Genomic DNA, 12,946 nt, shown 5'->3' with positions numbered 1-12,946 from the left:
AGCGATTGCTTTATCGTCTACATAATTATGGTGCCAAAATGTAGTCACGCATTAATCAAGGTTGAGATAATTGTCTCGCCCAATTATCAAAAACAACGGAGAATACGGACGTTAAAACATTCAAACTCAAAACTGATACGAAGGAGTCGAACATTTTATTTGAATTTGATAGGTTATCATACAATATATTAACTCAAGCAAGAAGTCATTTCTTTCAAACCAACTCAGAGCATGACGATTTGTGCATATTACCCGACAAATAATCCATGTATTAAAGCATTTTGGATTCGCCAGTATGTCGATTGTAGGCTCGTAGGTAAGATTATTAATTATAAAATTTACTGTTCATTGTTATGATCCATCATACTGTTTACAGATTAATTTAATTACTCTTCATTTTTGTGATCAGTTCGAATCTTTAAAAGTTTATTTATTCACTGTTTATATATTTATTTATTTTCTGTTCATTGTTATGATCCATTAAACTGTTTATAGGTTTATTTACCGTTCATTGTTATGATCCATTATACTGTTTATAGGTTTATTTACCGTTCATTGTTATGATCCATCATACTGTTTATAGGTTTATATACCGTTCATTGTTATGATCCATCATTATGATTACAGGTTTATTTACCGTTCATTGTTATGATCCATCATACTGTTTAAAGGTTTATTTACCGTTCTTTGTTATGATCCATCATACTGTTTATAGGTTTATTTACCGTTCATTGTTATGATTCATCATACTGTTTATAGGTTTATTTACTGTTCATTGTTATAATCCATCATACTGTTTATAGGTTTATTTACCGTTCATTGTTAGGGTCCATCATACTGTTTATAGGTTTATTTACCGTTCATTGTTATGATCCATCATACTGTTTATAGGTTTATTTACCGTTCATTGTTATGATCCATCATACTGTTTATAGGTTTATTTACCGTTCATTGTTATGATCCATCATACTGTTTATAGGTTTATTTACCGTTCATTGTTATGATCCATCATACTGTTTATAGGTTTATTTACTGTTCATTGTTATGATCCATTATACTGTTTATAGGTTTATTTACTGTTCATTGTTATGATCCATTATACTGTTTATAGGTTTATTTACCGTTCATTGTTATGATCCACCATACTGTTTATAGGTTTATTAACCGTTCATTGTTATGATCCATCATGCTGTTTATAGGTTTATTAACCGTTCATTGTTATGATCCATCATACTGTTTATAGGTTTATTTACCGTTCATTGTTATGATCCATCATACTGTTTATAGGTTTATTTACTGTTCATTGTTATGATCCATCATACTGTTTATAGGTTTATTTACCGTTCATTGTTATGATCCATTATACTGTTTATAGGTTTATTTACCGTTCATTGTTATGATCCATCATACTGTTTATAGGTTTATTTACTGTTCATTGTTATGATCCATCATACTGTTTATAGGTTTATTTACTGTTCATTGTTATGATCCATTATACTGTTTATAGGTTTATTTACCGTTCATTGTTATGATCCATTATACTGTTTATAGGTTTATTTACCGTTCATTGTTATGATCCATCATACTGTTTATAGGTTTATTTACTGTTCATTGTTATGATCCATCATACTGTTTATAGGTTTATTTACTGTTCATTGTTATGATCCACCATACTGTTTATAGGTTTATTTACCGTTCATTGTTATGATCCATTATACTGTTTATAGGTTTATTTACCGTTCATTGTTATGATCCATTATACTGTTTATAGGTTTATTTACCGTTCATTGTTATGATCCATCATACTGTTTATAGCTTTATTTACCGTTCATTATTATGATCCATCATACTGTTTATAGGTTTATTTACCGTTCATTGTTATGATCCATTATACTGTTTTTAGGTTTATTTACCGTTCATTGTTATGATCCATCATACTGTTTATAGCTTTATTTACCGTTCATTATTATGATCCATCATACTGTTTATAGGTTTATTTACCGTTCATTGTTATGATCCATCGTACTGTTTATAGGTTTATTTACTGTTCTTTGATATGATCAATCATACTGTTTATAGCTTTATTTGCTGTTCATTGTTATGATCCATCATACTGTTTATAGCTTTATTTACTGTTCATTGTTATGATCCATCATACTGTTTATAGATTAATTTACCGTCCATTGTTATGATCCATCATACTGTTTATAGGTTTATATACTGTTCATTGTTATGATCCATTATACTGTTTATAGGTTTATTTACCGTTCATTGTTATGATCCATCATACTGTTTATAGGTTTATTTACCGTTCATTGTTATGATCCATCATACTGTTTATAGGTTTATTTACTGTTCATTGTTATGATCCATCATACTGTTTATAGGTTTATTTACTGTTCATTGTTATGATCCATCATACTGTCTATAGGTTTATTTACCGTCCATTGTTATGATCCATCATACTGTTTATAGGTTTATTTACTGTTCATTGTTATGATCCATCATGCTGTTAATAGGTTTATTTACCGTTCATTGTTATGATCCGTCATACTGTTTATATGTTTACTTACCGTTCATTGTTATGATATATCATACTGTTTATAGGTTTATTTACTGTTCATTGTTATGATCCATCATACTGTTTATAGCTTTATTTGCTGTTCATTGTTATGATCCATCATACTGTTTATAGGTTTATTTACCGTTCATTGTTATGATCCATCATACTGTTTATAGGTTTATTTACTGTTCATTGTTATGATCCATCATACTGTTTATAGGTTTATTTACTGTTCATTGTTATGATCCATCATACTGTTTATAGGTTTATTTACCGTTCATTGTTATGATCCATCATACTGTTTATAGGTTTATTTACCGTTCATTGTTATGATCCATCATACTGTTTATAGGTTTATTTACTGTTCATTGTTATGATCCATCATACTGTTTATAGGTTTATTTACTGTTCATTGTTATGATCCATCATACTGTTTATAGGTTTATTTATTTACTGTTCATTGTTATGATCCATCATACTGTTTATAGGTTTATTTACTGTTCATTGTTATGATCCATCATACTGTTTATAGGTTTATTTACTGTTCATTGTTATGATCCATCATACTGTTTATAGGTTTATTTACCGTTCATTGTTATGATCCATCATACTGTTTATAGGTTTATTTACTGTTCATTGTTATGATCCACCATACTGTTTATAGGTTTATTTACCGTTCATTGTTATGATCCATCATACTGTTTATAGGTTTATTTACTGTTCATTGTTATGATCCATCATACTGTTTATAGGTTTACTTACTGTTCATTGTTATGATCCATCATACTGTTTATAGATTTATTTACTGTTCATTGTTATGATATATCATACTGTTTATAGGTTTATTTACTGTTCATTGTTATGATCCATCATACTGTTTATAGGTTTATTTACTGTTCATTGTTATGATCCATCATACTGTTTATAGATTAATTTACCGTCCATTGTTATGATCCATCATACTGTTTATAGGTTTATTTACTGTTCATTGTTATGATCCATCATACTTTTTATAGGTTTATTTACCGTTCATTGTTATGATCCATCATACTGTTTATAGGTTTATTTACTAATGTTCATTGTTATGATCATTTTTGCTCTGCCTTGCAATGTAAACTGAATAAACATTGAAGTACATGTAACCAGTCTATAATTGTCTTAATGCTGCGAAGCTCTGTTTGCGTATAAAATAACAACACAAAATACAGAATATGGCGGAAAATGGCACACTTATGTTTTTAAGTGGCCGATGATATTTTATTATAAATTAATTATGAATATTTCTTCAGATGAACTGAAGAAAATATAATGTAAATAGCAAAGGTGAGCGGCACACTTGGGTTACGGATGACAGCTGTCAACTGTCATTATGGCCGACTTTGTGCCGCTCACCTTTGCTATTTACATTATATTTTCTTAAGTTCATCTGAAGAAATATTCATAATTAATTCATAATAAATATCATCGGCCACTTAAAAACATAAGTGTGCCATTTTCCGCCATATTCTGTATTTTGTGTTGTTATTTTATACGCAAACAGAGCTTCGCAGCATTAAGACAATTATAGACTGGTTACATGTACTTCAATGTTTATTCAGTTTACATTGCAAGGCAGAGCAAAAATAAAAGTTTGTGAACAAACATGTTTTTGCCAAACTTGTAATAATTGTTTAGTTTTAGTATTTGCCAAACTTGTAATATTGTTTAGTTTTAGTAGCACTTAATATAGTAGTATTAATTGATTGTAATGACGTCACATGTTATATATGTATGTAAGTAAGTAGGCTCCGCCCATTCCCTTGTTAGGGAAACAGTACATCCGGGTCATGCGTGATAGGTCAAATGTCATTGATCAATAGGGCCGAGTTTAGCCCCTGTTCAGCATCCCTGAACCCCATATCATTCCTGGAAAAAATTTTCACAACGCCATTTTGATTCAGAAACAAAATTTAAAGTCTTCTATAAAATTCAGAAGCAAATACATATTCATCTTCATAAATCGAAAGCGAAAGTGCCAACTGCACGTGCAGCCAAGGTTGCAAAGATTTTGGAATAGCTTTGATTTCAAAACCCATCCCCTTCCCGCCCTTGACACTCTTGTTTTGTTGACTATGACTTTTGATTACCAGCGGCCGACTTTGTGCCGCTCACCTTTGCTATTTACATTATATTTTCTTAAGTTCATCTGAAGAAATATTCATAATTAATTCATAATAAAGTATCATAGGCCACTTAAAAACATAAGTGTGCCATTTTCCGCGGCGGCTGCCCGACGTTTCGGTCCCATATTCTAAAATTATTAAAAGATTTTTGTTGTATAAACATGCCAAATGCCAAAAAGTTTGGTTCCGTCACAGAATTAGAGGGTTTTATTTATTTAGTACTTTCATCAATTAAGTATAATAATAATCACAAGCCTGTAAGGCAACCAGCACGTAAGGGTTGTATAATATCACCATTTATACCGACTACCTTATGGCAGTGTATGGGCAATAGCGAATACATGAATTCATGTAAACACAGGTAAATATTACACGCCTGATCAGTGCCTGGTACAACTCCAAAGAGTAGTATATAGGTATTTATGTTCATCGCTGATTTATCAAATGAACTAAATTTTAATGAATACCCTCTGAATTGAAATTGATCTTATTCGCAACAACAGTTGTTGTGAAGTACACATTAATACAACTGTAACCACTTTGGTCAGTAATTAACATGCATAACAATTGTTTATATATAACTGTAACCTCTTGGGCCAGTAACATGTATAATGTGTGATGAACTGAAACCTCTTAGGCCAGTAGCATGCATAACCGTCGTTATAACCGTAACCTCTAGATCTTGGGCCAGTACATGCATAACTGTCGTTATAACTGTAACCTCTATATCTTGGGCCAGTACATGCATAACTGTCGTTATAACTGTAACCTCTAGATCTTGGGCCAGTACATGCATAACTGTCGTTATAACTGTAACCTCTAGATCTTGGGCCAGTACATGCATAACTGTCGTTATAACTGTAACCTCTATATCTTGGGCCAGTACATGCATAACTGTCGTTATAACTGTAACCTCTAGATCTTGGGCCAGTACACGCATAACTGTCGTTATAACTGTAACCTCTATATCTTGGGCCAGTACATGCATAACTGTCGTTATAACTGTAACCTCTATATCTTGGGCCAGTACATGCATAACTGTCGTTATAACTGTAACCTCTATATCTTGGGCCAGTACATGCATAACTGTCGTTATAACTGTAACCTCTATATCTTGGGCCAGTACATGCATAACCGTCGTTATAAACTGTAAACTCTTGGGCCAGTATACATAACATGTATAATATTTTTAATATGAACTGAAACCTCTTGGGCCAGTAACATGCATAACCATTGTTATAAACTGTAACCTCTTGGGCCAGTAACATGTGAATATTTTTAATATGAACTGAAACATCTTGTGCCAGTAACATGCATAACCATTGTTATATAAACTGTAACATCTTTCTAGGCCAGTAACATGTACAGTGAATTGTTTATTTAAATATAAATATATATACTTATAAACTGAAACCTCCTGGGCCAGTAGCATATATTGTAGTCAAAATTGTAACTTCTTATTGGTTGTTGAGCCAGTTGACACAATGACGTATAGTATTGCAATATAAACTGTAATCTCTTAAGCCAGTGAATATAACATGTATAGCAAAATAATATAATATTATTGCGAATATAATCCATCGTAACCACATGACCATTTACATCGACTACCGTATATGCCAGTAAATAGCATACCACAGCAAACATGTTAATAATAAATTTATCTGAAACCTGCATGAAAATGTCACTTAATTACATGTGTAATAAAAGAAAATAATTAACTCTGGAAGGAGCTACAGCCACATGTCCAATGCAAGGGAGACAACTCGAATTGACATTTATGACATATTTGTAAACATATATTAGATACGTACATGTACCACACAACGTCAACAGCTCACATTGGCACTAGTCTACTGGCCTTGATTCCAAAAAGCACACCACCACGTACTGATTTGAAATAGGGTTGTTGGTTCTTGAAATGAACACCTTCAGGCAAATACAACTCACACAAATTGGTCATACGATCGTGTTCCCAAAACTTGCAAAACGCTACCCTGTAAATTGTCACGTAACAGTGCATTGAAACTATCTACTCTACTATTATATTCTCCAACCTCAACATCACCTTTGTGTGTCCGTGTTTTCTCTCTTGTAAACAATCCAAACACCACCACATATCTTACGAAATGGGCATGAAACAACTGTTCAATCAGAGTGGTCAAATTTGCCAAGACACGCTCCGGTGTATGTGATGGATGACTCAAATCATTGCCTCCGACTTGGAGACAGACAACCTCAGGTTTAAGTCTATAAATATCATCGAAATGAGCCTGAAGGGTAGCGATCGTACCCCCTGGGTACCCCACGAAATGGATCTTATGAGAGTTCGATCGAAAACCGAGGTTCCGTTTATGCGAATGTTCGTCACAATAGCCACATAACCGACGTATCAAACTATGGCCCCATATCAAAACAGACTTGTTCTCTGTAGAACACATATTCGACAATATGGTAAAAGTGCCTATGTTGTACCCTACCGCAAACTGCAACAAATACTCCCCTAGGGGCGCTCTCCTGGGGATTTCCTCCTGTACGCTCCGGGATCCGCTCCAAATCTCTACCCAGATCTTCTGCACGTGCAGTTGGCACTTTCGCTTTCGATTTATGAAGATGAATATATATTTGCTTCTGAATTTTATAGAAGACTTTAAATTTTGTTTCTGAATCAAAATGGCGTTGTGAAAAATTTTTCCAGGAATGATATGGGGTTCAGGGATGCTGAACAGGGGCTAAACTCGGCCCTATTGACCAATGACATTTGACCTATCACGCATGACCCGGATGTACTATTTCCTTAACAAGGGAATGGGCGGAGCCTACTTACTTACATACATATATAACATGTGACGTCATTACAATCAATTAATACTACTATATTAAGTGCTACTAAAACTAAACAATATTACAAGTTTGGCAAATACTAAAACTAAACAATTATTACAAGTTTGGCAAAAACATGTTTGTTCACAAACTTTTATTTATACTTTTTATAGGTTTATATACCGTTCATTGTTATGATCCATCATACTGTTTATAGGTTTATTTACTGTTCATTGTTATGATCCATCATACTGTTTATAGGTTTATTTACCGTTCATTGTTATGATCCATCATACTGTTTATAGGTTTATTTACTGTTCATTGTTATGATCCATCATACTGTTTATAGGTTTATTTACCGTTCATTGTTATGATCCATCGTACTGTTTATAGGTTTATTTACCGTTCATTGTTATGATCCATCATACTGTTTATAGGTTTATTTACTGTTCATTGTTATAATCCATTATACTGTTTTTAAGTTTATTCATTTACGATTTACTGTTATGATCCATCCTGCTGTTCGTACGTTTATTTATTGACCACTAATATTTTACAACAATGATTCAGAACAAAGATAGATCAAATACGTCCGATTTAAAGACAAAATCCCATTGCTGAGAAAAACATTTGAAACAGTACAATAACCTTACTTTGATAAGTGGCATACCTGCTGTGTTTACCTACCCTGTGTGAGATAGAGTTATCTCTTCCCTAGCAACAACGGGACCACCCTGTGAAGAATGTGAGAATTCAAATTAGAGTGAACCTTTTTATACTTTTGACATGATAGATATTCATTTTTACATTCACGTATACTATTTTACCAAACGCAATAGAAGATTTGTCTGGGTTCAAACAGCATCCTTCCTCTTACACAATTTCCAAAAGTCGATTGTTTATATCATTAAGCCCTGTTTATTAAGCTGTTAAAGGTGCATAACATGTTCTGCTTATGATGTTTACTAATGTGTTTGTTTTTAGTATTAAGTGACATCTTTGTCTTATAACATATAATTTGTTTTGTTTTTTTAGCACAAAAAAGCAAATTGAATGTAAGAAGATACGACTGTATAATGGGGATACAGTTATGTAGCGAGGTGAAAGGTACGACAAAACGCTTTTATCCATCCTCATTATTAGTTCCTTAAACTTTGTTTCGTCTACACATCATATGGTATTCTAGTACGCGTATGTCATTTTGTACAAATCATAAGAAAGTGATTGTGTGACATACCAAAACAGTTAAAATTATACTTCATGTCGATTGCTTGACGTTGAGCAATGAAAGCGGTGCGCAGCGAAACATAATATATCCGGTATATGTCATGTCATTGTGTGTGAGACATTGTACTTAACTGAAATGACGATATCAGAAGGTTCTCGAGTTCTTACAGTCTTATATACACTCCTTTGTGTATTACTTTGTTAACTAAACTGCTGATGCAGTGTACGTATAGTTGAATACTGCAAGGTCGTATTAAAGATACATACATGCATGGAACAAACCGGGGAATCTTGGCACCAAAACAAAGCCTAGCCTGAAACCAATACTCGACACACCTCGTGTCTAGCCTGAAACCAATACTCGACACACCTCGTGTCTAGCCTGAAACAAATACTCGACACACCTCGTGTCTAGCCTGAAACCAATACTCGACACACCTCGTGTCTAGCTTGAAACCAATACTCGACACACCTCGTGTCTAGCCTGAAACCAATACTCGACACACCTCGTGTCTAGCCTGAAACCAATACTCGACACACCTCGTGTCTAGCTTGAAATCAATACTCGACACACCTCGTGTCTAGCTTGAAACCAATACTCGACACACCTCGTGTCTAGCCTGAAACCAATACTCGACACACCTCGTGTCTAGCTTGAAACCAATACTCGACACACCTCGTGTCTAGCCTGAAACCAATACTCGACACACCTCGTGTCTAGCCTAAAACCAATACTCGACACACCTCGTGTCTAGCTTGAAACCAATACTCGACACACGTCGTGTCTAGCTTGAAACCAATACTCGACACACCTCGTGTCTAGCCTGAAACCAATACTCGACACACCTTGTGTCTAGCTTGAAACCAATACTCGACACACCTCGTGTCTAGCTTGAAACCAATACTCGACACACCTCGTGTTTAGCTTGAAACCAATACTCGACACACCTCGTGTCTAGCCTGAAACCAATACTCGACACACCTCGTTTCTAGCCTGAAACCAATAATCGACACATCTCGTGTCTAGCCTGAAACCAATACTCGACACACCTCGTGTCTGGTTTGAAACCAATACTCGACACACCTCGTGTCTAACCTGAAACCAATACTCGACACACCTCGTGTCTAGCCTGAAACCAATACTCGACACACCTCGTGTCTAGCCTGAAACCAATACTCGACACACCTCGTGTCTAGCCTGAAACCAATACTCGACACACCTCGTGTTAACATTACCCCGGGTGTAGAATATGCACAAGAGTTGGCAAACGATCTCCGCGTATAAAGACATTAATTAAATCCGACCCTTATTTATTTTGCAATATTTACATTAGTCTGGATTTATCACTCTATTGTCTGTTTGAGAGCTCTGGCATGGATGAACGTTTTAATGCCATCCACCACGCGCTACACTTATCAGCGTATTAACACAACACAAACAGGAACTAAGTTTAACGACTACTTATTTTGCCTACATTATTTGTTATTAACAATATGCCATTTGCGCATTACTTGATTATAAAATGATTATCAAAATTGGGTTGTTTTTTTATTTTCCATGTGCTATTTTGTTTGCCAAAAAGCACGGGACCATGTTCCGGCTGTTACAAAGACTGACAAAAAATTTGCTGACTGTCGGTAGGGCGGGAATTATGAATTTTAAATATATATTATAGCATTTAAAAAATATATATATATAAAAAGTAAAAGGAATGTAAATATAAGCGGCGCTAACGCACATTATGTTGTTGACTTGCAAAGCTCTGGCATTCAAATAGATCATAAATACCATACAAAACAGTTCAATGCTTAAATAATTGCGAAACAGGTAAATCTTGGTCAAGTCCCTGTACTGTTATATTCGCCTAATCAGAATGGTGACCGCGGAACACAAGGAAATTAGACGGCTTTGAATATGTAGAGCATGTTTTAATATTATGATATGAAGTTTTCAATACGTGGTATGGCGTTTTCACAATCTAATTAAAATTAGACTTGTAAGTTCCACTCCTCTACGATACACTGCAATACAAGATCTTGTATTGCAGTGTATCGTAGAGGAGTGGAACTTACAAGTCTAATTTTAATTAGATTGGGCGTTTTCAATATTTGTATTATGACGTTTTCAATATGTGTGGTATGGCATTTTCGATATTTGTAGTAGGATGTTTCAATATTCATGAAACGACATTTTAAATATTTTTTGTTACGACGATTTCAACATTTATAGAGCGTATGGCATTTTCAACATTTGTATTTCAATATTTGATGTATGGCGTTTTCAATATTTGTATTAGAACAAATTCAATATTTATACAATTATTTCTAATTAGATTTCAAAAAAAAGTAAAGACTATCGGCAAACGGATAAGAACAAAAATGTATCACTATTTGTGTCACTTTTCATATGAACCTGTGATTGCTGGACCAGGTAAATAGATTCTCCTTCTCTTTTTAGCCCTAGAACTTAACGTCATGAAGAGAACAAACTGAATATCCACTCACTTCTATCTGAAAGGGACGACTGACCACCAAATACGCCGATTTTTTTTTTTTTATGTTTTTGACTTTCTATCTTGATTTTATCATCCTTTCTTATTGACATACGGCATTTAGATATAATCTTCTGCCCGATTTCGCTGTTGTGGTAACAAACATATATTCCATGTACTCAAACTGCAAACATATTTTTTCAGACAACTCTAGTTGAACAAGCCATGGTAATGTATATGGTAACGTCCTACCATAATGCATGTACACTGCCTATATAGACGCTGACATCTTATCTTCAACTTTAGTTTTATTTAGTAGGAGATCCACTTTTATGTGCTGGTTCATGTTGGTGTTTTTATCGGTTCTTATTGCTGCCGCTCCTTGAAGCTCAGAATTTGTTGTTACGTGTAGATGCTAATATTTCAATTATATTTCATCAGGAGAAGTTCTAACAGTAACATGTCCGTCCCCTGTAATTCATGCAAAGGGAGGTGATATTGCTCTACTGCGATGTACAATCACATCTGATATTCCTAAAACCAGTGTATGCTGGTACAAGGGAAATGTTAAGATATCAAATAATGATGTAAAGTACACAGGAAGCAATACTCCCTCGCTTGTCATATTGGAAACTGAGAAAGATGACGATGCAGGTACTTATTACTGTGAAGCGGAGAATGTACACGGAAAGGGACGCAGTCCTGGCCTATATCTACAAGTCCTACCTGGGCAAAACACATTAACGTCTGGTAAGTGATACAATTAACTGATAACCATCACTTTATTTCGACGTTTTGTTCTGAATACCTTGCAAAGGTTATTTAGTAGTGATATCTTATAACAGACAAATGAATATGGTTAGTATTCTTTAATTGACATTGAATTTATTAAGATATGACGAGAATAGATATAATCTCAAATCGAGGTATTCTTTTGATATTGTATAAGATTTGTGTTTTGAACTATTGAAACCAGAGTGCGCGTTGTTGTGATCATTGGTTCCATATTGGTTACCCGGGGTTCACCCGTTGGGAGATCCCTTCCAGTTTTGTTTTTTTTCGACTGTCTTGATTGGTTTATATTTGTGGTATGTGTTTATTTATAATTACCTTACCTGAACATCACTCTACGCTCAGGTATGGTCTACCTAGAATCGTATGACATACTGCATGTGTATTTTGAGACATATACGACCGTCTAGTATAGGCTAACATTTTGCTGACCGGCTCGTCTTTCTCTTTCATAGAGTCAAGTATGTAGTGCATTTCGGCCGTAGACCTCTATCCCGGGTTAGGTGGTATTTTCCTCTCATTTGAAGGCATATTAAAGTCAGTAATTCAGTTGTTAATTTGGGTGGTCCTTTCCCGTTGTAGGCATGTTGTAGTCGGGGTATTGTTGTGTATATTTATTCCCAAGGAGTGGCAGGGGTGGATATATTTTATACAAAATTCATGTATGTTGGCTGGACGCACGAATGAGTTACATTAATATTGTGTGTATATTTTATCATCATATTTTTCTCTAGCCAGCCATAAAAATCAAGACATAACTACAGAGTTGACGAACTGAACTCACTATACGAGGATTTACAATATAGATATGCATTACCCGATACCTTAGCCTTCATGTAAAGGCATTGTTTATTTTAATTTTCTTTGGATTAAATTACCTTTCATTA

Source organism: Pecten maximus, chromosome 12, assembly GCF_902652985.1.
Source record: "Pecten maximus chromosome 12, xPecMax1.1, whole genome shotgun sequence".
NCBI classification, from domain to species: domain Eukaryota; kingdom Metazoa; phylum Mollusca; class Bivalvia; order Pectinida; family Pectinidae; genus Pecten; species Pecten maximus.
The sequence above is the reverse complement of the archived record's forward strand: the minus strand, read 5'-3'. Positions refer to the sequence as shown.